The sequence below is a fragment of the Lissotriton vulgaris genome, chromosome 7 (assembly GCF_964263255.1).
Source record: "Lissotriton vulgaris chromosome 7, aLisVul1.2, whole genome shotgun sequence".
NCBI lineage: Eukaryota > Metazoa > Chordata > Amphibia > Caudata > Salamandridae > Lissotriton > Lissotriton vulgaris.
This window is the reverse complement of record NC_141695.1, coordinates 470,537,545-470,564,683: the sequence shown is the minus strand read 5'-3', so window position 1 is coordinate 470,564,683 and position 27,139 is coordinate 470,537,545.

The following is a 27,139-nucleotide window of genomic DNA, read 5'->3' as shown; positions in this document are numbered from 1 at the left end:
GGGTAAAACGGATGAGGATGGGAGAAGGAGAAGAAGTGTGGAGAGAGTGGCTAAGAAACAGATGAAATAGGAGTAAGTGAAGGCGAGTGTTGGGAGAAATTAGGAAACAAGTGGAAAGGAGAAGGAGAACATGTTAAAAGGAAAAAAAGTGTGAAGGGAAAATAGCAGAAAAGAAGGAAGGGATCAGGTGAGATAGGCAAATGAATGTGCTGTAAAGAACAACCAGAATGTGTGAGAGAAAGGTCAGTGTGGAGCGGATGTGGCGTAAGGGAGAAAGATGACGATTCTATGGTTGGGGATCAAAGTTTAAGTGGCCCAAAATGTTTATTTACTTTGTATGTACGTACATTTATTAGGTGCTTAAGTGCTGTTATTTAAAATCACTTCAATACCTTGGGGTGATTTTTTTTTTTATTATAAGAGTATGTGTTAAGCATTAAGGGGTATTGCGCACCGGAAAACCCTGGCTAAAATTAAGCACTAGTTTAAAAGCTAAAATTGTTTACATAAATAACTGTGCGCACATTTACCCCCAATATGTACTAATAAAATACATTTATAAAAGCTTGGAGTAAAGCCGAGAGGACTTGAGTGGAGTTAAATAGAGTGGAGTAAAGCAGAGTGGCATTGAGCAGAGTGGTGTGGAGTAAAGAAGAGTGGCATGGAGTAAAGGAGAGCGGTGTGGAGTAAAGCAGAGTGGAGCTGAGTGGAGTGAAGTAGAGTGGCGTAAAGACCAGTGGGGTGGAGCAGAGAGGCATTGAGTTGAGTTGAGTAAAAAAGAGTGGCATGGAGTAAAGTATTGTATTGTCATTAGTCAGAGTGGAGTACAGTAAAGTGAAGTTGAGCGGAGTGGAGTAAAGCAGAGTGGTGTTGAGTGGAGTAAAGCAGAGTGGCTTAGAGTAGAGCAAAGTGGCATTGAGGGGAGTGGAGTAAAGCAGAGTAGAGTGTAATAAAGCAGAGTGGAGTGGAGTAAGCAGAGTGGCATTGAGTGGTGGTGAGTAAAGCAGAGTGGTGTGGAGTAGAGCAGAGTGGCATGGAGGAACCCATAGTAGTGTGGAGTAAAGCAGTGTAGAGTTGAGCAAAGCAGAATTGAGCAAAGCAGAGTGGCATAAAGCAGAGTGGCGAAAAGCAGAGTGACATAAAGCAGAGTGGCATTGAGCATTAGTGGAGTGGAGTACAGCAGAGTGGAGTAAAGCAGAGTTGTGTTCAGTGTAGTGGAGTAAGCAGAGTGGCGTGGAGTAAAGCAGAGTGGCATTGAGCAGAGTGGTGGCATGGAGTAAAGCAGAGTGGCATGGAGTAAAGGAGAGCGGTGTGGAGTTAAGCACAGTAGAGCTGAGTGAATTAGAGTGGCGTAAAGCAGAGAGGCATTGAGTTGAGTAGAGTAAAGAAGAGTGGCAAGAAGTAAAGTATTGTATTGTCATTGCATTTATATAGTGCATACTACCCTTGACGAGGTGTCAAAGCAATTTTTTGGCGGGTAGCACGTTACTCTGGAACCCATAAAGCATTAGCACTGAATTAGTGTAGTGAAATATGAAAGTAATTTGAGTGGTGGATTTGTTAGTTCACCAGAAGAAAAAACACACAGAAAGAAGAAAAGGAAATGCAGAAAGAACCAACAGAAGTCCTCAAAGACGAAGAAAAGTGCAGGAAGAAAGAAGATATGCAGAAAGAACAGAGGAGCAGAAAGAGGCCTTGTTGCAAAATCATCCAGTACCCTCAACTTTTTCAGATGGGTACTGGTGGTAACTGACTCTGACTAACCCGTCCTAGAGCCAGGGCTATGCTAAACGGCGTTTAGAATACAGTTAAAACACCTACATGCACTAGGGAACACTATACGTTGAGGTACTCCTGTGATTAGAATGACCTCCTCTGTAAGCCCTTCGAACATAATATGACTTGGGGATTAAAACTACCTCTTAAAACATGCCACGGGGTGCATTTGCACACCGGTGAAGGGAGCGGGGTGACCTGAGATGACATGTGTGCAAACACGACCTGTGACCATTTTAAGTTGGGAGATTAAGTCCCCTTGAATCCTGGAGGGCCAACTAGCTCACTAGGTACCTCCATTAAGTGCCACAGAGCTGCGTTGCAGAGAGGTGTAAAAAGGGGCATGGCCTAGTCCACCTCTCTGCAACGCAGCGCACAGCACTTACTGGAAGCACCCGGTGCGCTTGTTGGCCCCCAGGGGCCCTCAGGATTGAAGGGGAATCATTTCCCCAACTTAAAAGCGCCACAGGGCGTGTTTGCACAGGTCACCTCAGGCCCTGTCCCCTCCCTTCACCACTGTGCCCGTTTTAATTTGGGAGATTAAGTCCCCTTAAATCCTGAGGGTCCCAAGGGTCCAAGTAGCCAACTAGGTATCTCCAGGAAGCACCACAGAACTGTGTTGCAGAGAGGTGTAAAAAGTGGCACGTCCTGAACCACCTCTCTGCAACGCAGCACAGTGGCGCTTACTGGAAGCACCTGGTGGGCTAATTGGCCCCCAGGGGCCCTCCCAATTGAAGGTGAATTATTTCCCCAACTTAAAACGCGCCACAGGGTGTGTTTGCACACGTCACCTCAGGACCCGTCCCCTCCATTCCCTACGGTGTAAGCGAGCCCTGTGCCCGTTTCTATTTGGGAGATTAGGTCCCCTTGAATCCTGAGGGTCTCTAGGGTCCAAGTAGCCCACTAGGTACCTCCAGTAAGTGCCACAGAACTGTATTGTAGAGAGGTGTAAAAAGGGGCACGTATTGAACCACCTCTCTGAAATGCAGCGCAGTGGAACTTACTGGAAGCATCTGGTGGGCTAGTTGGCCAAGGGCCCCTCAGGATTGAAGGTGATTTATTTCCCCAGCTTAAACTGCACCACAGGGCATGTTTGCACACGTCACCTCAGGCCCTGTGCTCTCCCTTCACCACTGTGTAAACGCGCCCTGTGAACATTTTAAGTTGGGAAATTAAGTCCATTGTATCCTGAGGGTCCCTAAGGTCCAACTAGCCCATTAGGTGCCTCCAGTAAGCGCCACAGATCTGCGTTGCAGAGAGGTGTAAAAAGGAGCATGGCCTCTGAACACCTGTCTGCAACGCAGCTCACTGGCGCATACTGGAGGTACCTGGTGGTCTAGTTGGCCCTCAGTATTGAAGGGGAATTAATTCCCCAATATACAACTCGCCAGGGGGCGCGATTGCACAATGGTGAAGGAAGGGGGTGGGGCCTGAGGTGACATGTGTGCAAACACGCCCTGTGGCGTGTTGTAAGTTGGGGAATTAATTCCTCTTCAATCCTGGGGGTCCCTGGAGGCCAACTAGCCTACCAGGTACCTCCAGTATGCGCCACAGAGCTGCATTGCAGAGAGGTGTTCAGAGGCCATGTCCCCTTTTACAACACTCTGCCACTCAGGATAGGAGCGGACCGGAGCGGGCTATAAGTTTTAAAAATTTTGAAAAGATTCATCAACCGGCGCCAAAGTTATTGGGAATCGAATGTTGCGAATTTACTATGGAAAATAGATCCTAACTATAACTACCTACTGGCGACCGTCAGTAGGTAATATGGTTTTATATATATATAACGTGAAATATCGTCTGTTTTTGTATTCCATTCTGTAATTTGCACCTTTTCTATGCCTATGATTAATGGTCATGTGATGCACGTTAGGAGGTGTGGCCCATAGGAGGGGTCAGGGAATCTAAGCATTTAAAAATAACAGGCTGACCGACTAATTGGTGTGTGATCAAGTGTACACGTTACTCGAAACGCGTCACCAGAAAGGTTACTAATAAAACGCAACATCTTGCCTGAAGCTGTGGGGTCTGTCTCCTTCTTTCGCCACGCTGTGCGGTGTGGAGGTTTGAGGATTTTCTTTGGATATAAATATATATATACACAACAACTTCAGTCACCGCCGCCGCACCACTCGTCCCGGGTGCCGCCCATGGGGTGGTGAGCCGCAATAGATTCCTACACTTAGGCAAGGTTCGAGACAAAAACTGACACACTTTTGGGTTGATATTTCAGCAGTTCTTTAATGTACGGGCACCCCGCACCAACAGACGAGTTCTGGCGTACAGCCTTCCTCGATGTCGGGGACCACAAGTAAATGCAATGTTTCAATGCAAATCAGTCAACTATCATGTGACAATCATAGATATCAAAGACGGTTTCATACCTTTTCATAGCCTTTGCCCAAGGAATCATGGCGGACATCTTTTAATGTGCTATAAACTTCGTGCATATTTACTCATGTATATAAAGTATATATACAGAAAGGATATCTAAGAAGATTATAAAAATCATGTTTGAGCTTGCCGCATTGAGGACACCAATAGTACTATTTCATAGATGCGTTCCATCACGTATCCTCAGATAGTTTAGGCAAATACCCAATGAATCAAAATTGCACCCTCAATGGGCAATTACTAGTATCTTCTAATAGATACCTCATCCCATTTCTAAAGCATTGTATAATTTATGCACAAAATCTTTTTTTTTTTTCATCTAGCCTTAAAACATATTCAGTTCATATTTGTGCCTTGAATGGGCCATATCCATCATGTCACAGTGATATAGAGCGAGACAATTAGATCATTACAACCTCTCTTTTAAAATTCATATCATGGTCTGGCATTATTCAACATAGATGAAATTAAATAAAAATAGAATAATTCATTCAAAAGACGACTGTATAGCATGGCACTCCACACCTACAGTACAATGCCTAATATTGATTATCAAATTAATTAATACATTTGTTAAAAAGAGGAGAGAAGAGGTATATCAATGTCACTGTTCTATTTCTCTGGTGCATGTGAACAGACCCCCTACGTGCGGCAGGAATGGTAGAGGATGAGTAGTCGGGAGTATATATGGGCATTAATCAATTTTCAATCTAAATGTACCCACATCTCCTCATCATTGTTGAGGCCTAGGGGGGCCAGCGTCTGGAGTTTGATTATGTATTTGGACTCCAGGATACGTAATTTCTTTATCCTGTCTCCCCTTCTCTCATCTCTGCGTACTTGGTCCAAACAGAAAAAACTAAAGAGGTCCCTGCTGCTCTGATGGACCTTTTCAAAGTGGCGGGAAACCGGATAGTGACAGTCTTTATTGCTGATAGCCCGCATGTGTTCTGAAATGCGCTTCTTGATAAGATGGATCGTACTACAAATACATTGCTTGTTGCATGGGCATAGCAGACAATAGACAGAGTATTCTGAATTGCAGTTTAGTAAAAGATTAATTTTCCACATTGAGGTGGGATCTTTTTCTCTAATCTTGTATGTGGAGATTTTCTTGCTATATTTGCAGGCTTTACACCTCATACAAGTAAAAAATCCTATAAGGGGATGCTTTCTCTGAGGTGTAGGTTGGAACTGGCTATGTACTAGATGGTCACCTATTGATTACCCTCTTCTATAGGTAATAGTCCTTTTAGGTGGAATCACTTTACTAAGGACTTTATTGTACTGGGTAATCATCCGTACCGGCTCTATAGTCTCTTGCTTCTGCGTGCTCTCTTTGGTTTTAGCCAATACCAGTTGTATCCTTTGTACTAGATTAATCGTTGTTTCAGCTACAATTAAGCTATTGGTAGTGTAGCCTCTAGCTTTGAAGCGTTTAAGTGCATCTGTCTGGGCATGTTGGTACTCTGCTTCTTTAGTGCAATTCCGCTTCATCCGCAACAATTCCTCATAGGGGATATTGGTGATTAAACTCTTCGGATGATAGTCCCCTGAATATAGGATCGAGTTCCCTGCTGTCGGTTTCCTATATAACCTGGTTAGTAGTCTATCTTTCTCAAAAAAAACCTCTGAATCTAGATAACATACTGTGGTTTCACTGATGTTAGCTATGAAAAGCAAATTCAGCTCAATGTCATTCAATGATTCAATATACTCTTCAGCCGGCGAGCGGTTGCCTCGCCACAAACAAATAGGTTGTTGATGTATCTAGCCCATAGGGCTATATTATCAACATACTTTTCGTTCCTGCCTGCCCAGGCCACGTGCTTCTCCCAACAGTCTCCGAACAAGTCTGCATAGCTGGGGGTGAAGCACGTGCCCATAGCGGGCCCCCGTTGTTGTCTGTGCAGTCGTCCAGAAAAAATGAAAATATTATTTTCCAGGGAGAACTTTACCATTTCTAAGAGCATATGGTTGAGTGACTGCAATTTGAAAGGTCTGTTATCTAAAAACCACTTAACTGCATGGAGGCCCTGAGTGTGATTGATACAGGTATAGAGACTGGTGATATCTAAGGTTATTAAGATCATGTCTTTTTCCATTATAATCCCCTCAATCAATCTCGAAGTGTTCTCCAGAAGACTCTTTATCGATGCCACAATTGGTCTTCCTGGAGGATTGGTCAGATCTTTGTGGACTTTTGGAAGGTGATAGAATGTGGGAAGAACTGGATTCTCACATAGGAGGAAGAGATACTTATCGTGTGTCAGCACCCCTTCACTTTCCTACTTCAGGAGGCATTGGTGGAAAACATGTATGCAGTCTACATATTCTGATGCCCAACACGAAAGCCTCTACAGAAAGAAGACTTTATAGTCTGGCATATGTATTGGGTCCATATATCACCTATGCAAAGAGTCTGGGCCAGAAAGCCCCAGGGCACGCAGGAGTTACTGGACTCCAATGGTAACAACTGGAGTATTTGACCACTAGTGTCCATGGGTCCCCATGCTGCAGACCCTCCCACCCCCAACTGGGAACCAAATACCCATTTTCAGCAATTGACTCTTAGGGTATTTTGTGACTTTCATGTGTGCTGCATGAAGCAGCATAGATACAATTGACAAAATAGCATTTTAGGATTGTTTATGTACAGGAAGGGACACCTTCCTACACTGAACAATCCTCCCCTGCAAGCAGACACCCTTGCACTTTGGTGCAAGGGGGCCTGTGTTGGCGCTACACTGCTAACTGTCGCGCCAGTGCAGGGGTAAACGCAAGGCTGCAACATATCCTTGAAAATATGGTGTAGCCTTGCGTTTCAGAATTGGCAGAGTGAGGTGTTATGCCATGAGGGCTAGCCCCTCATTCCGCCACTTCCTCGTACATATGCCCCTTAATACGTTGCTGTCCAGCCAGTTCTATTTCTTTTAAAAAGGAAAGGCACTTTATCACAAACGCTTTTAAAAACTACTCACAAATACAAAAAAATGGAAGGTGGACACCTTATAAAGGTACTAACTAACAGGCCACTCACCAATGAAAGGTCGTACAGACGAGATATAATGTGCGCTGGAGCAACGAGAAATATCTATGCACAAGCAAAAAGCGAACCCCAAAATCACAATACTCTCCGTATGAGCCCAACACAATATGAGGAGTACCTTACTTAAAGATCGTACCTACTGACTTGGTAAGGGCGTCAAAGGCAAAAGATAACGTCAACAAAGTGAAAATCTAGGTTGAAACACTTCAAGTTAGTACCACCACCTAACGGGTTTAAACAATACATAGTGATTTAATTTACTACCAGCATTGTTCATACGAATAAAAGTTATCTATTTTCAACAGAATGCAGTGTTTAAGTTAGTCTTGCATTTTTAACCTGGCTGCAAGCAAACAAGAGGCAATGGCCTCCGGGGTCTTTCTTATACACACAACAGGGGAGTGCCACTTGCAGACCCCTCACAAAGTAAGCCTTCAGAGAACTGGCCCACCCCAGAGACACTCATGACTCACCAGCTGTTTGAAGTGAAGGTTTTGAGGGTCCAGCTGCAATGGACACCTGCCAGCAGGCCCAGCAAAAAGGCCAAGCAAAGGCAGCTTTCTCTGGCTACTTAAGGTCAAACTGATTGGCGCTTGGTGCATTGTGATCCTGGTGGAATGCTCTAGCCACCAGGTGGGTTTATTTACCTCCGCCTGAAATGTACAACTTTTAGATTTTCTTGAAGCTGATTTTAGAACTGCACTTGTTCCAATGAGGGAGAGCTCAGGGTCTACCTTTCGGCCCTTCATCTCTTCAGCCTGATGTTTAAGGCCTCTTTGCAGCTTAAGCTGTCAGTTGCCTTCTTCCAGCAGCAGGGAGCTGTTCAGTTTCCATGGTTTTCCTCTCATGTCTGAGCTCCTGGGATGCTCCTTCTCTCAGGGTCAGTGCCACAACCCTCAAAGCAGGCTATATTCTTTGCCTGCCCTTCTTAAGCCCCATGGCCTACTAGCCACTTGGAAAGCACCTATGTGTCAAGCAAGATCAAGGGGGTCTCTATTCGAAGGTAGCTTCCACAAACCTTTTCACAGAGGTTCCAGGCGTACTCTCTCCTCTAGGATACCAAGTATATCCATCCTTTAATGCTCTCTAGAGAGAGTGGGGAGGCCATTGACACTGGTCCTGGGGACACAGGTCCAACAGTGTTCAAGTAATTAAAGTCCAGGGTGACCCTTCACTAGGTCTTTTGAAGTTCCCTGTGTGTCTCAACGCTCTCCCCCTGCGTGAGACTTCAAAACATGAGGTTGGGAGTTCTGCAAGGTGATGTAATCTAGAGATGCCACATCATCCCCTCACTTCTGGCTCATTCTCCTGCACAGCATCTTGGGACTTTTCAAAATGGAAAAAACAAGCTTTGGTCAGTAATACTTTACTAGTGATATTTCTTTTCCAAAGCCCAATTAAAGTATAAAGCCTGTACAGGTCAAAAACCAGTTATTCAAGGTCCAATCTCCGACAGGCTACTTATAAGCAAGTACCAGGTTGAGTTTGACAGTAGTCCCACTTTCTGTGTGTTCATAGAGGTACACGTGAAGCCAGTGCAACAGCTGTTACCCCAGTTGTGCGCGGCAGACATATTTAAAAAAAGACTGGCACTAGTGGCTACCACTCAAGACCATTTTAGCAGAGGTTACAGCGAATGAGACACACTCACAGCAGAGACACAAAAGAACAGGTGGTCCAAAAATTAAAATAACTGTGGAGTGGTTAACACCTTCGCTGCTAGGCCTCCCCCGTGCTAAGCTTTTTTTTGCCTATTTGGGGTAGTTCACGCTTAGGCCACTATAACTTTTTGACCACATAAGGTATCCACGTCAAATTTGCGTCCTTTTCTCCCAACATCAAAGGAATTCGAAAGGTACCCAGGGTTTGTGGATTCCCCTGGAGGGGGCCCAGATAGTAGGCAAAATACTGCTAGATTTAGTTTTTGGGGGGAAAATGGGAAAAAAGCGTTGTGAATGAAAGAGTATGTTTTTTTCTCTGCAAATGGTATCAACAAAGGGTTTGTGGGGCTGAAATCACAATTGTTCCAGCTTTCAGGGACTGACAGACTTTTGTCAGAAAAGCAACATTTCTTTACACAGTTTTGGCATTTTCCTGGGACATAGCCTATTTTTGCTATTATTTGTGCTTTCATCCTTCTTCCAGTTAATGGTAGACATGGGTATGAAAGCAATAATGGATCCTGGAAAGCTATACATTTAAAAAATAAGTAGACAACATTCTGAATTCAGCAAGTGGTCATTTGTGTGGATCCTTCAAGGTTTCTTTATAGAAACTAACCGTTCAAAATAAGGAAAAATTGCAAATGAGTTGAAAAAAACAGCCATTTGTGCCAACATTTTCACCTGTAATTTCTTTTAATTATGACAGATGTTTGAAAGCAATATACTGTTACATCCGCTGGACTTTCTGGTTGTGGGGATTTATAGGACTTGTATGTTCACCAAGAACCCGATGAACCCTGAGCCAATAACTGAGCAGCGTCTTGCAATAGTTTTTTATTATGTACCGGGTATATAGCAATTAATTTGGGAAAATATATACAGTGAAAAATCGGAACGAAAGACACCTATGTATTTCTGAAATTGGAACAAAATATTGAGTTCAGAAACAGTAGCTATTTGCGCATTTCTGAAGCTGTCAGTACCCATACTAGCATGAGAATTATAGGACATTTTTCAAAGTGACTACTTTTTTACAAATTGTCTTTCATTTGGAAGGCAGAAATGCATCAAAAGTCAATAGGTAATACCAGTTGCTCTACAATTCTGTGTTATCCTAAATCTCTAGATAAAAATGTTGAATGTCTGACATAATATCGACAGACAGAATATCGAACTACAAAAATATCGGAACAAAAATATCGACATCAAAAATATCGGAATCCTATCTTCATAAAGGTAAGTACAAAAATATCGAAAAAATATATCTTAGTACAAAAATATCGGAATTAAAAATATCGTTTTTTTAAATGTATTAATAATAATGTAAAAATAATTTTAAAATACATATAATTTTACAAATATTAAATAAAAATATTAAAACAAAATTAAAACTAATACATATACATTTAAAATAAATAAAACACTTAATAATTTAATGTAATTTTATTTTTTTTAATGTTATTTAATTGATTTAATGTAATATTTTTTTGTTTTTACCCTGTACGCCTGTACCCCAAAAACCCAAAACTGACCCTGAACCCTAAAAATATCCCTGTACCCCAAAACTGACCCTGAACCCTAAAAATACCCCTTTACCCAAAAACTGAAAACTGACCCTGAACCCTAAAAATACCCCTTTACCCAAAAACTGAAAACTGACCCTGAACCCTAAAAATACCCCTTTACCCAAGATCTGAAAACTGACCCTTATCCCTAAAAATACCCCTTTACCCAAAAACTGAAAACTGACCCTGAACCCTAAAAATACCCCTTTACCCAAAAACTGAAAACTGACCCTGAACCCTAAAAATACCCCTTTACCCAAGAACTGAAAACTGACCTTGAACCCTAAACATACCCCTTTACCCAAAAACTGAAAACTGACCCTGAACCCTAAAAATACCCCTTTACCCAAAAACTGAAAACTGACCCAGAACCCTAAACTCACCCCTTTACCCAAGAACTGAAAACTGACCCTGAACCCTAAAAATACCCCTTTACCCAAAAACTGAAAACTGACCCTGAACCCTAAAAATACTCCTTTACCCAAAATTAATTAATATTATTTAATTACCAATTAATTATTAATTAACAATAACAATAAAGTAAATATATTAGCACATTAGCTGTAATTAATTTAATTTAATAATTAATATTATTTTTCCCAATTAATTATTTAAGAATAAAAAAATATATATATATATAAATTACTATAATTAATGTAATTAACTAATTAATATTAATTAATTACCAACTATTTAATAATTAAAAATATGTACAAAATTATATTAATTAATTAAATAATTAATATAAATTAATTACCATTTAATTATTAATTTAAATATGTACAAACATATATTAATTAATTAATTATTATTAAATTACTTCCCACCCTATTCCCCTATAAACCATTAACCCGCTACAGAACATATTTATCAAATAATCAATTAATTAAAATTAATTAAAAATTAATTCTCAATTAATTAATTAATAATTCCTACTAATTAATAATTAATTTAACATAATTAAATTACTTCCCACCCTATTCCCCTATAAACCCACAACCCGCTACAGTAGTAAAAGACAATATTTAATTAAATTACATTAAAAATAAATAATAAAACATAATAAATACAATATAATATACACTAAATTTATTTAAAAATTGATATTAGTAACATCGAAGTTATTTATTTCGATATTATTGACATCGATATTTACAACTTCGATATTACTGATATCATACTAATATCGATATTTAGACTGTCGATATTACTTACCTTCGATATTTTGTCCCATCGATATTTTTGTATATCGATATTTAAAAATCGATATTTTGTCTGTGTACCAAAAATGTTAGCTCACGTGTGTGGGTAGGCTTAGTGCCCACAAGAGAAAACGTCCCAAAACGCTAAGTGGACACACCACTTTTTCACAGTGAAAACTGACCTTTTTTTTTCAAAGTGCCTAGCTTTAGATTTTGAACCTAGCTCTGCCGGCACCTAGGGAAACCTAGCAAACCTATAAATTTTTTAAAGCTAGATACCCAGGGGAATCCAGGATGGGGTGACTTGTCTGGCTCTCACCAGGTTCTGTTACCAAGAATCCCTTGCAAGCCTCAAACTTTGTCAAGAAAAACTATTTTTCCTCACATTTCTGTGGTGGAAAGTTCGAGAATTTGCGTGGATCCACAAATTCCCACTTGCCCCGCATTCCTCAGTCTTCTGATAAAAATGGTACCTCACTTGCGTAGGTGGGTCAAGTACCTGCGACAGGCAAGGCCCAAAACATATTCGGGAGGCCATCTTGGGGAACTACCAAACCCACACATTTCTGAAAACTAGACACCCGGGGGCGTCCAGCGAGGTATGGCTTGCGTGGATCCCCCAATGTTTTCCTACTGAAAACCTCAAATTTAGCTGAAAAAAAACATATTTTCCACATATTTTGTGTGGGATCACTGTGCCGGCACAAATGTCCTACCTCACAGCGTTCCCCTCAATCTCCCGTGTAGTGTAGTTCCTATATTCCCAATAGTCTCTGCGCATTGGAATAATCTATCCTATAGATTTGACGTAGGACTGAGGTTGACTGGTCTCTATCGAATATACTAGACTTAATTGTGTGTGCCAGCTAGCTCAGAGGTCACTAGAAACTTTCTCGAATAAACAAGAAGGGATTCGTTTCTGACAACTGCATAAACATGACAACTTAGTTTCCCCAAGATAAAACTGATCTTCAGAGACGTGGAAACAATAGATAGATATTTCACTCAGTAAATCGTGCATGCTTCGTTTCACCAGAGGTGCAGAGAAATAGATAGATGGGCATTTTCAATAAAAGGATTCATTGAACAGTCTTCTTTCTCAAGCATAAGAAATGAACTGCTACAATCGTAAAACTGGTTGTAAAATATAATGCATACAGTATAAATAGTAGAATAAAATAATACTGTAAGAGCATTGTATGGTTCCTAAACCATAGATAAATACATACATAAATAACAGAGGAGAAAAGTACTCAACTGGTGCTTCTAAAATACGCCTACCCCGGTGTGCCTAACCTAATCTTAGTACAAGGGAAGAAGTAAGTGAGGTGTAGAATAAATATAATATTATTTTGCCAAGAATCTGTCCAAGACTTCTTTTAGGGTCTAATCAGCTCCGTACCTTAGTTTAGAATGACGAAGGTCGGTCTCGGGACTCGATTTCCCAACAACCTGCAAGGGTAGCTTGGAAACACTGAAGCTGGATTTCTCAGCAGGAGAAAAGACAGCGCCTCTCAGTGCGTCTACTGGGGGGTCGGCTTCCTTCAGCACTCGCAGTAGCAGGGCGCGTCCGGCAAGTAGATAGTCGAACTGCTCCAAACCACTGTGTGTTTGCTTGGGCAAGTGTGGCATATTTATACCTTGAAGGGGCCGAGTTTGACGTACAGTTGGACATAACATCATCAAAGAGTCTCAGTTCTTTGAAAACTCCATGAGTTCTTGGACAAATCAATATTCAAGCAAGGGGAAGTCCCTAGCTGCTGAAGTGGAGTTTTCCAAGAAATCCTTGTGGATTTTCGTAACTAGTGGAAGTAGCCCTGCCGTATTTGGACTGCATGAGCTATGCCTAAATATGGTTATGATTTCTATGCCTATATAAGGATATGGTGATTTATACCTATATAAGGGCATGAATCTGGAAATTTACAATAGCATCCTAAAATGATACATAACATGGTAAAATGATACCTCACTTGTGTGGGAATCCAGGATGGGGTAACTTGTGTAACGAGATTCCGTTACCTAGAACCCTTTGCAAACCTCAAACTTAGTTAAAAAAACAGATTTTCCTCACATTTCTGTGATGGTAAGTTCTGGGATCTGCGTGGATCCACAAAATTCCATCCACCACGCATTCCCCAAAGTCTTCTGAGAAAAATGGTACTTTCACTTGTGTGGCTAGGCCTAGTGACTGAGACAGGAAATGTCCCGAACCAGAGGGATTCCATGTGCCATGCGCAAGGATGGCTGGGGGCCGTCCGACGCACATGAGCGCTGGTGCGTCGGACGGCAGCGCTCATGTGCACCAATTGGGTTAAAGCAAGTCAGAACCACTTTCTCAAAAAAGATTCATCTCATTGCAGGCACGGTCTTGTGATATTTCTGGCTCTACTCTCCCCAAAAGAAGGGGGCAAGGACAGACGTCCATAGTCAGGACACCAGGGGCCACATTCATCAAAGGTACCTTGAACTGTGTGAAAGAGCAGGAATGCACCGTATTTAACATTATACAACACATTTCTGTCCTTTCCCTGTGCTGGCGCACAATGTGCTGTCTAGTGCCAATGCAAGCACCCATGGCGCTGTCATGCAAGGGTGCCTGCATTGCAGGCAGGACTGTTATGCAAGAAGGGGCACCTCTCTGCAAAAAAACAATCCTCAGAGGGTTTTCCTCTTTCTATGTGTGCTGCACAACACAGCACACGTAGAAAGAGGAAAAACAAGGGGAAATATAAATATTTCTCCTGGGTATTCCTCTCCTGGGGAGGCATAGCTTTTCTACACAATCCCAGATCTACCAGTAATGGTAAATCTGGTAATGCGCCAAAATCCATGGGTGAATGTGTGGGAATACCAATGCAATGCCTCCCTGGGGCAGAGTAATGCAACGCAGCAATGTGCGCTGCGTTGCGCTACTCTAGATTTATCAATCCATGCAGGTCCACACAAGGTAGCCTTGCGTGGCTTGATAAACCTGACTTAGTAGTTGCAAAGCCCTTGCGCTCCCTTTGCGTTGGGGAAGGTCGACATAATTCAATGATAAAAATGCCTCCAGACATGCAGTGTGTATACTCAGAGCCCCAAGCCACAGAAAACCAAACCAGGCATAAAAAGGTGCCTCTCAGGATACTGGCAGGGGCAGTTGCATGGAAGGACACAATCTAGAAGACACAAATATAGTTGACCTCCATTTGCGGTAATAGTCGTGGGGCTTCATTTAGAGTTTGGTGGGCACATTAATCTGTCATAAACGTGGCAGATGGCCAACTTTTTATAACTACTTTTATTAATTTTAAGTCAAGCATTCAACTATCTACTCATTTTTACACAGTAGTATGTTTTACAGCATTACATACAGACATTTATTCTTCGGGATCCATTTTGCTTGTGCCAGCTCCCTTTGCTGCAGGTCTCTCCTGCTGATGATGGTGAACTGCTTACGCTGTCACCTTCCTCCCAAAGCCCTCCGCCACCCCCTTCCCCCACACAGTTCACATCAGTCGGTCTTGCGTCATCAGTGACAGTCTAGTTTGTCCTCTTTAAATGTGCACTATGTTTTAGTCCAATTGTGCCCATTTGCCTTTTGTTTTCCTTGCCAGATTAGCCTTTTATCTTATGCACTAGTCTAATTGTGCTAATTTTGCTGATTGTTTCACCTTGACAGATTATCCTTTTTTTCCATTCCATTCCCAAAAAACTTTATTTCGGTCAGCTTGGACCATAAAAGTGCAAACACAGTAAATTAATTCACATAAAACCATGTAGAATAAAAACAGTCCCCATTAGTAGCTGCACAAATATTTTGTTTTAGTTTAACAACGTTAAATTGCATTGCAGAGGTCACCGAGTGGTGGATCCGGGCAATTCAATTCTAGAAACTGTTCCCAACCAACTACCAAAAGTGGAGAAGGCGTGGAGCGGCTAGGTACCAAATCTAAACTGGGCATATAGTTTCCTTGCCAAGGTTGATTGGGTGTCATCTAGAAAGGGCTCTATTGTATACTCGTCTTTAATTATCAAAAATTCGGCTGTCAAGTGTCCTAATGCCGAAATCCCCTGGATGACTGCAAGTTTATGCATTCTATGAGTTTTTACCAATTCGGAGCGTGAAATTGCAGCGCACCTTTCCCCTGGATTGCTCCAAAGACTCGATTTTCTAAGCCTACTACATCCATCCTTTATGTGTGCAAACCATGGGATTTTTCCTATACCCGGGAAACTCAGTACCCCTTTTAATTCTGACTGCGGATGGCCCCGGAACTAGCCATTTACCAATCTGCACCAAAAAGTTAGGGGTCTAAGTTCAATCTTATCCCCAATTGGTCTGATTCCTATATCCAACCGTAGGGGGATAAGAGAGGGTGCTGGTGGGCGGGAGGGGGGGGGGGAGACCCAGCATCTGCATCATAAAACTGTTCTCTACTTTGCTCACACCACTTGAACAACAATGACCCCATAATTCAACCCCGTACATTGTCGCACCCCTAGCTTGCACCTTATAAATCTCTGCCATAGGCACAGCAGGTTTGTAGGAAGAATTTTTATACAGTTTTACAATTCCCCCAGTAGTCTGGGCTAGCTTGAGACTTGCTTTGGCTATTTGTGGCCCCCACTCCAAGTTGTGTGTCAAGGTGACACCTAAATATTCAAATACCGACACCCTCTCGAGCATAGTGCCATCTAGACAAGGGTTGGAGCGGGATGTGTTGGCTGGGTTGAAGACCATAAATTTGGTCTTCTGTGTGTTCATCTCCAGCCCCCTGTTTTTACAGAAGATAACAAAGCTATCAAGAACCCTCTGGATGCCCATGGGCGACTTTGACATTAAAAGGGTGTCGTCTGCAAACATCATTGCTGGAAACTTTCTGCGTGCTAATTTCAGGGCATCATTATCCTTTGCCTCGGTAAGTTGGGCGAACAATGCGTTAACAAAGATGCAAAACAGGGTGGGTGCAAGCACACACCCCTGCCTTACTCATCTGTTTAGTGGGAATCGGGAAGTTAGTTCACTGCCTTTCCCATACCTTACTTGGGCAAAGTTGCCTTCATGTAATCTCATAAGCGGATCCCCAGGTCTCTAAGTACACCCCATAATTTAACTCTGGGCACCAAATCAAAAGCTGTCTTCATATACAAAAAAGATTAAATTGAGACTGCCACCCTCTATTGTCACTGTGTTCCAAAATAAGAGTTAAAGTCTGTATAATTGGTCGATGGTGGAAATGTTTTTTTCTGAATCCGGCTTGATATTGGCTCAATATTTCGTGTCTTTCCATTCACCCCTGAAGGCGATCAAGAAGTAGCCTTGCAAACAGTTTCTGTGTGACATCGATAAAACTGATCGGTCTAAAGTTTGCAGGCAAAAGTGGTGAGTCCTTTTTAAAAACTGGGACAATTTCTGCCCTTGCCCTGGTTTCAGGGATCGCCATACCTTTCATAATGGCATCCCCATATTTTTGGTTCTTCCTGGAAAAGGTCCTCCGGTAACTTATCCAATCAGGGTGCTTTGCTGGAGGGAAGCTTGCTTATTGTATTTAAAAATTCAACCAAAGTAATCTTGGGGGCTTCTTCGTGAGTGGTCCTTAAATGAATTATGGATGTTTCATCATTCAGGCAGAGTGCTTCCTTTGTGGTGTATAACACCTGGAAGTGTGCTTTCCATACATCTGCTGCTATGTTTGGTTCTATGGCTGACTTTCCTTTGCTACTGCCTGAACGGACTACGGACCAAAATGCCTTCATATCTTTATTGGATAGGGCGTTTTTTTGAGCATACCATCTATCCAATTCCCATGTCTGTTTTGCTTGTTGGATGCTTTCTTTACACAGCACCTGCATTTGTCGGTTACAGACTTAACCTTTGCTTTAATGGCCTCTATCAGAGCCCGCTTGGTCTTTCGGCAGTTATCATTAAACCAGGATCGAGTAGCCCATTTATTTTCACCTTATAGGTTATCTTTGGATATAATATGTCAACCAGTTTAGATGTCAGTTCTATATGCAAATCTGCAACTCTGTTAATGGTTAATAGATTACCCACCACTTTGGCAACCTCTCCAAATTCCAGTAAGGCTGGAATAATCGCTGTATTTAATGCGGTCAGCTTATCGGCTTACTTCTAAATTACCCCCCACCTTATTCTTCTCCTGTTATTGGAGAGTGTTAGTCTATTGTCCGAGGAGGCACTGCTGACCATGGCATTTCCAGGTTCCGGCATCTTCAGTTCCATGGATGGACGGTTGTGATGGCTGTCGTGCCGCGGCAGGACAGCTAAGTCAACAAACCTTTGCCATAACCTAGTCTCCACTAGAATAAAGTCCAGCAGGCCCATTCTGTTGAATGTTAAGTACCCCGATCTATCCGATTTTGTGCAGCATTGCACACTCTCAGGGAGTGGGTCAATGTGATCGAGTTAATCTGGAGTACCAGTGGGGATCAGGGCTTAAGCGGTGGAATTTTTGGATCTGGGATTAGCCATAGCGAATCCTCCTCGCTAGAGATTGAGCCAGTGGTCTCGGCAAGAGGCTCAAATTGACAATTAAATCTCCTCCCACAATTAACCACATATTTGTGGGGACAGCAGGAATAAAAAGATTCAACTGGTCAAGAGTTGGGGATTCGTTACTCAGGCTTACAGGTCGGGAATAAATGTTAATGAAGGCCATTTTCGGTTTAGGTGTGAAAAGTGTGTGCTACACACTGGATCTCATTAGACGAGGAATTCAACTGATTAACTTTACAGCCCAGGTGTAAGCCAACCCAGATGCATAGGCCCCCAGACGGTCTACCCCTTCCCCCTGAAATGGCAGGGACATTGAAAAACACATTCCCCACCTTTACATAGTCTTCTAATGCGCAGGTTTCCTGAAACATGCATATATCATATTGGTCCACAAAAAGCCCCCAGTCGTGACATGGCCATTTGCTTTTTTAGAGGAGCAAGGTTCCACAATAAATATTGAGGGTGAGTACCCCTTGTTTGGGTTCTCCTGTCCTCATAATACTGTTGTTTAGGGGAGCGGGGATTATGGCAGCTAGTAATCCTTGCAACTCTTCCTGTATCCCTACTACACCATCGGTCGCCTGTAGTGTTAGTATATCCACCTCCTTTGGATCTGTCCTTACACCGAGGCTGGTGGACTGTCTGAGCTGGCCACAACAGTGCTCATCTAGTTCTTTAGGAGACCTCGAGGTTCTGATACCCTTGCCTAGTCCTGTTATCATTGCTTGTCAATCCATCTCTTCCAGAACCCCAAATCTATTTGTTACAGGTAGATTGTATAGCAAGGGACTGGGAGATGGATGCCAATGGCCCACATTTTGATGTTCCAGTGGCCACCTGCCTAAGTTTAAGCTAGTGTTGGCCCTAACTTATATATAACAGTGGGGATACAAATAGTCCGGTGAAAGAGCCCTGACCCCTGTATGAGGCTCTTGGGGACTGCATTTCTGACTTAATAGACTACATACAGTCTGAGGATTTTTAAAATTGATAACTGCACAGTCCCCTTGTGTTGTTTTTTAGCTGTGGGCCACCCAACCAACAATGCGGACCATTAGAATTACCCCTACCCTATTATAGGGGAGCTGTCTGTATCTTGCCAACCAAAACAAACATTTATTCCTGAGGTCCAAATGTGTCTCCCTCTGGCCATTTTTTACTTCTGGTACTCCTGTCAGTATAATCACATATGGAAATGAAGCTGAGGGTAAATTTATAGTAGGCTGGATCATTACTTCTGTCCTTCCCGCTGAACTGCCCCCCCCCTCCCACCCAGCCCTTCTCTACTCACTCTCCCTAGACTCTATTGGAGTTGTTTTTATTTATTTATGCCCTGCATGGAACCTTGGTTCCTTAGCATGCCAGGCCTATCTAAAGATGTCATGCTTGAACTGTTTACCCGGCAGCTAAAATTAACTCCCCTCAGTGAGGGTTGTGTGGTATTAGTACTTATATGTGCTTATCTACTGTCCCCCATTGTTACCAATTTGTCAGCTAGGGGGCAACTTCTTCCTTCACAAAAAAGTTAGGTCTGTAAATCCGTTAACAGATTCTGCACCCAAGATGGATAATCCATATCTGTGCGAGTGTTAATGGTGCATTCTACAGTTTCATCAGAGATATCTAGATCCTCCACGCGAATAGTAGGCACCTCATTAATTTTCTTTCTTTTGGCTACCCCCCCACTTGCTTGCTTATGCTTCCTGTTCTTTGCTATAGTAGAAGCAATACCCCCTTTGGAGTTACTGTTTTAAGTGCAAATTCTTGTTGGGGGGATGGCAAAGGCACGGTTACCCTGGGTGTAGAAGCTGGGGTGGCAACTTGGGAAGAAAACAGATCAAACACCGGGCGACAGAGTTCTGGGGTTAATGACAAATGCCTTTCAGAGAGCTCTATTTCTGTTGCTAAATACACCTAGGGCCCTCTGTAGCATCCTTTCTATTGAAGTTGGTGGCAGTGAAAAGGAGGGGGTTACTTGAGGTCGGGATGTTGTTTGACAGAGCAGGTGCAATTCCCCATTATAAAATCTTAGCGGAGCCACAATGTAACCACCCAACTAGGATCCACAGACCGAGCACCTGAGATTAATATAAACAACAAGCCCCAAAACATACAACGAGCACAATTAGCCGGTTAGGCAGGAAGAAGATTTCAACCTGTATACTCGCAATTCTGACAAGTAATCGTTCACCGCCCTTCTAAATCCGTACTAAATGGGAATAAGTGATTACAAACTAATCGTGTAACAGTCAGAAAGGGTTGTCAAGAATGTCTCAGGAATAGTCCAGACCCCTGGAATAGGAAATGGTAGTCAAAACTCTTCCCTTGGATCATTTAGGAGACACTCTTCTGGTTCCTTCAGCAGAAGCTCCTCCCCGTGATCCACATTAGTCTACGCTGCGATAGGACCAGATAGCAACAGATGGCTGCGCACAGTTCAACAGGGAGCAGACAAAACAAAGAAAGTATGAACCCTGCAAGGTCTTACCCAAGGTCATCAGAAGGTCAGAGTCAAGGGGGTGGCCCCGCCCTGCCTCTTCCTGGCAACGCCCTTTATGCACGTTAAGAAACAAGATCCCGCGCACACAGATTAGGTACAAGCAAGTAGAGTGCTCCTCTGTATGATTCACAGTAACAAAAGTCCTTATCTGTAAGGGCTGTGTATATAGAGATGAGTAAGCAAGAAAAAAGGGGAAAAACAGAAAGAGCAAAGGTTAAGTAGGTGACGGAGAGTAGCAGTGCGAAAGATCCCAACCAAAGGGAAATAGTATGAACATAGCTTCTTACCCCTAGTCCAGTGATAATTCCAACCCGGCAGGGTACCCAATTAGTAGAAAAATGACGGCGTAGTAGTTCTGTAAAAATAATTAGGTGCCCCGAATTAGGCATGGGAAATTTTGCATGGGAAGTTAAAAGCAAATCAGTATCTAGAGACTAAATTCCAGTCTAAGTGCACATATCAAGCGTAAACATCCCAGGTCAAGAAGGATCAAGGATGTATCCAATAAGACACCCAATCTCACGAACATTACATTGTGTGTGAAACCAAAAATGTATAAATGAAAACAAACGTCGTGGCTGTCACAGCCCCATGTGTTAAACTCAATGACCCAGCCTATAACTGGGTACATGAACTGAGAAAACCTCAGTCCCACCCTAACCCATGATGGTAGTCTCTTACCCGTTAAAGCAGTTCTAATCACACTGTACAGCAGGGACGCCAAAATTCAATTAGTCTGTATCAACAACAAATCCATAGTCCAAATCGTGGAATAACAGAAATTCCTCATAGTACAACACATGGGTGCGTGTGGTGTCCAAGTTCTAAAAGTAAGACAAAAAACGCGATCTATTAGTAGATCAGTACCAGTAATGAGAGTTACTCATGTCAGTAAGGCAGTATCCGAAGGATTCAAAATTAAGAGTCCGCACTATAAACAAAAGTCGTCTTTACCTGGGTAGAATCACCCTCGAAGTTACTCGCGTCCCGGACCCGGAAGTAGCTCACACGAACCCGGAAGGTAAGGTTATAGCCTCCAAGAGTATAGAAAGCCTAGAATGCGAACCTCCGTTAGGGTCTGGCGAGATAGAAAAAAGACTACGATGCCGCTGGGGAAATTCGAAGTCACACCAGTATGACTGGGAAAGTTTGAGGTCCCGATTGAAAAATTAAAATTAAAGATAAAAAGGAAACAATTTAAGTGGTTCCAAATGAATCACCAGCCATAATGAGGCTATAATATTCAAAATGCTCATGTACTGTAAAGGCCACCAATAGCAGCCACCACAAAGTCAAAAAGAAACACAAGGAAAGCGGAAAAGAAAGGATAATGGGAATAACGTAAAGATGTAAATAGAAGAGACAGTTATAAAGCACAATAGTAAGAGAGAAAAAAAAAGAATTTAAGAAGAGAAGGTGAAGAGGAACATGATAAACTCTATTAGGTATGACAAAAATTTGTGAAAGTGAAACGCAAAAATAAGTAACAAAGTGAAAAATAATATAAGCCATTATTCAGACAATGGTACGTATGAGTGTTACAACATCCACTCTACGTCCAGGATATTAAGTGAGTAAAGGCAAAAGGCTGAATACAAAGGGCAGAGAACAAAATGCTTCCCAGACCCTGTGTTAAATGACCGCATTAAAAACAATTTATTTCGAAAATAATTATTTCTAGTTTCCATTAGTAAGCAGTATTGTTACAGAATATGGAACATAATAGAGGGACAGTGGTGAGACATAGGACTATGGTGTACCCCAAATGACTATATTTCAGACCAGTAATAGTCCATCAGTCCCCCAGAAAGAATTGCATCTCGGGGTCACAATTGAGTCCCCGCCCCACTGTATGAAGTCTCATGATCCAAAACGCTTTGGCTCGTCTCAAACAAAGCTCTCTGTTGCCCCCTCTAATGTCAACAGGAATGTGATCAATTCCAAAAAAGACAAATTCTTTTTTGGGGCCTTGAGCTTGGCAAATACTTGCGTGAATTGCCACTGGATATCTAGCATCCTGTTGTAATAACGCTCTAACATGTTCCCCAATTCTCTCTTTCAAGCTCCTAATGGTGCTACCCACATACTGGAGTCCACATTTACATTCGATGATGTATACCACGAATTTGGTTAAGCAATTGATATTCATCCGAATGTCATAGGTTTTGTTGTCACAACCCTTGAAATTTTTTGTCTTATGTTTAGCCCACCTGCATATTCCACAGAATCCACATTTGAAAAAACCTTTATTCGGAGAGGTCAACCATGAGTTAGTTTTTAGTGTTCTAGGAACTGTAGGGCTGAGTCTGTTGCGTAAAGTCCTACCCCTCCTAAATGTAATCTGAAGTTGTCTGGTCACATAATTGGTAAGAGTCGTGTCCGCAGTTAGGATGCTCCAATGTCTCTTGAGGCTCCTACGTAGGACATGGCTCAATTCATTAAAGTCAGTGACCATACGGATATTGTCTTTTTTGTCCCCATTATCAATAGGTTTGGGTTTGAGAGTTTCTCCCCTCCTGACTCGTCCGATTCTCTTTTTGGCCTTGTGAAGAATCCTGGGGGAATATCCTCTTTCTACGGAACGTTGGTTCATATCCTCAAGGCATTCTTGAAATTCTGGTTCCTCACTACAATTACGTCTGGCCCTAACAAACTCACCATATGGTATGGCACTGATTTGGTGTACAGGGTGGGAGCTTTCAGCATGTAAGATAGAATTACAAGCAGTATTTTTCCTGAAGAGACGGGTTTTTAATCCGTTGTGCTCTGTGTACAGTTCTATGTCTAGAAAAGAGATGTGTGTATTGCTGAATTCCATAGTGAATTGCATCCCATATAAATTGTTATTCATGCATGTAAGAAACTAAAAAAGTTCAAACTGTGTGCCTGTCCAAAGAAGGAGACAATCATCTATATATCTCCCCCAATAGAAGATCTTATCAATCCATTTTGCGCCTCCTATGCCCCAAATCCAATCTTTTTCCAGACAACCCATGAAAAGACAGGCGAAGCTAGGTGAATATTTAGACCCCATAGCGACCCCCTTGGTCTGTTTGTACCATTTCCCTTCAAATAGAAAAAAGTTGTTATGGAGAATAATTTGCATCATTCTTATTGACATTTGGTTATGTAATCACTCCGTGGCTGGCCGAATACTCAACATTCGTTTTACTGCTTCCAAGCCCAAATCTGAGCTGATGTTTGTATACAGTGAGACCACATCCAACGTGGCCATAATCATACCAGTCTGCCAATCCACATCTGCAAGAATGCTTAAGATATGTTTTGAGTCCTGTATAAAGCTAGGAAGATTACGTACAAGAGGACCCATGAAAAAGTCCACGTATTTGGACAGTTTTTCAGGGGGGCCCGATACCCAATATAATCGGTCTACCTGGCGGAAAGTCCTGATTCTTATGAACTTTTGGTAAAGTGTATAGATATGGAAAGGTGGGTCTAAATACCTTTAAGTAAGCTAATTCATCATCATCCAATAAACCTTGGGAGTGCCACTCAACCAAGTGTTTATTGATCATAGTTCCCAGTTGTCCAGTAGGGTTAAGGCTAATGGGTTCATAACATGTAGTATCTGAAAGTTGTCTAAGAATTTCATTAGTGTAATCCTGTTTGTTCATTATCACAACATTGCCTCCCTTATCCGCCTCCCTTATCAGAATAGTTTGATCCTCACTAAGGTTCTTTAAAGCCAATCTTTCTCCTTTGGTAAGATTATCCCCAAAGAGTAGCCCTCGATGTTTATGTGTGGTTTTAAAGTCCCAATCATCTAGGTCTTGTAAGACCCGTTTATAGAAAGTGTCAACCGAGTTCCCACCCGGGAGAGTAGGTGTCCATTTAGATTTATTCTTCAAACCACTAGTAATAGAACAGTCCATGTCTATATCAAGGTCTTCCAACAGTTGGGTCATAGTTAAAGGAGAATCCTCAATCTCAGTTATTGGTGGCCTTTACAGTACATGAGCATTTTGAATATTATAGCCTTATTATGGCTGGTGATTAATTTGGAACCGCTTAAATTGTTTCCTTTTTATCTTTAATTTTAATTTTTCAATCGGGACCTCGAACTTTCCCAGTCATACTGGTGTGACTTCGAATTTCCCCAGCGGCATCGTAGTCTTTTTTCTATCTCGCCAGACCCTAACGGAGGTTCGCATTCTAGGCTTTCTATACTCTTGGAGGCTATAACCTTACCTTCTGGGTTCGTGTGAGCTACTTCCGGGTCGGGGACGAGAGTAACTTCGAGGGTGATTCTACCCAGGTAAAGACGACTTTTGTTTATAGTGCGGACTCTTAATTTTGAATCCTTCGGATACTGCCTTACTGACATGAGTAACTCTCATTACTGGTACTGATCTACTAATAGATCGCGTTTTTTGTCTTACTTTTAGAACTTGGACACCACACGTACCCATGTGTTGTACTATGAGGAATTTCTGTTATTCCACGATTTGGACTATGGATTTGTTGTTGACACAGACTAATTGAATTTTGGCGTCCCTGCTGTACAGTGTGATTAGAGCTGCTTTAACGGGTAAGAGACTACCATCATGGGTTAGGGTGGGACTGAGGTTTTCTCAGTTCATGTACCCAGTTATAGGCTGGGTCATTGAGTTTAACACATGGGGCTGTGACAGCCACGACGTTTGTTTTCATTTATAAATTTTTGGTTTCACACACAATGTAATGTTCGTGAGATTGGGTGTCTTATTGGATACATCCTTGATCCTTCTTGACCTGGGATGTTTACGCTTGATATGTGCACTTAGACTGGAATTTAGTCTCTAGATACTGATTTGCTTTTAACTTCCCATGCAAAATTTCTTATGCCTAATTGGGGCACCTAATTATTTTTACAGAACTACTACGCCGTCATCTTTCTACTAATTGGGTACCCTGCCGGGTTGGAATTATCACCGGACTAGGGGTAAGAAGCTATGTTCACACTATTTCCCTTTGGTTGGGATCTTTCGCACTACTACTCTCCGTCACCTACTTAACCTTTGCTCTTTCTGTTTTTCCCCTTTTTTCTTGCTTACTCATCCCTATATACACAGCCCTTACAGATAAGGATTCAGCCATTGAGGTAGCTTTTAACTACTTGTACAACGCATGGCACTGATGGGGTTGCATGCGGTTGAAATATCACGTCTCTGCTCTTTCATACATTCTTAAGCGCTGTTGTTTTAACACAGTCTGATCATGCTCATGTACTTACAATAATAATTTTTGAATGATATACTGCAGATATTCATGTTGTATTTACCATGAATATGTTATTTATATTTCAAAGTCAGCACAGGTGTCTTTCCACAGCTTTTTGTGATCTTATTGACGTTTATATTCAATAGTGCTGCTTTAATTACTATGGACTTATTAGGACATGACGAAATGGGATTAATTTCGCTTAAAACTTGCTTTTAGAATCACTCTTGGGTTCCATATGATTGTTTTTATCTTTTGGAATGAGGATATGTCACATTCACTCTGGCACATTGATCATAAACTACTTTTGTAGTATATTGATTATAGGTCACTCGTTTTTCTGTATCTTTCCAGCCCTGAAGAGTTATAGTGTCTAGATTTGTAGAGACCTATAACGAAACACGTGTCGGCTGGCTGTGAATTTCCATTTGTGTGACGATTAAATAAAAGGAGATATACATCACAAGCACCTACGTTGGACTTTTGTTACTGTGAATCATACAGAGGAGCACTCTACTTGCTTGTACCTAATCTGTGTGCGCGGGATCTTGTTTCTTAATTCTTAGATGTGAATTTTCACATTTAAATTGAGGGGTTCTTTGGCTCTCCCCTCCCTGCCAGCACCAGTGATTGTTGTAAATTTCACTTGATATACACGCTAATATTGTTTGAGCGCCATTTTTCCTGTACACTTAATACCCTTTTTCTGTTGTGCCCTTTATGCACGTTGTTGGCACCTCCTGCTCATCGATGGTACAGGGAAGAAGAGCAGAAGCCACCAGGGTGAGCAATGTTTTACGAGTGGTGTGGGCAACAGCATGTGGTGCACCCTGGGACTCGATTCCCACCAGGGTGATACAGGGAAGGTGGTGAGTGCCCCCAACAATGTCAAACGAAGCCCCACAGAGGAATCAGCCTCCTGGGCCGTGGGGCATGAGGCAGCGATTATGCGCATTGTTGGCACCTACCCCTCGTCTGCGGCAGTGGCAAGAAGAGCAGAAGCACCCTGAGACTTGCAGTCACACCAGGGTTACCAGCATTTTACTGGCGGTGCGGGCAACAGCAGGTGGTGCACCCTGGGCCTGGAGTCCTATCAGGGTGATGCAGGGAAGATGGTGAGTGCCAATAACAATGCCAAACAAGCCCAACAAAACAATCAGCATCTGCCTTTTTTTCTTCCTGTTCAGTTAGCCTGTATTTGCCTGCTGTACCTGCTTGCGAGCCAGCCTGCCTTGCCGCTGGTTTCCTGGCATATCTCCCTCTTCTA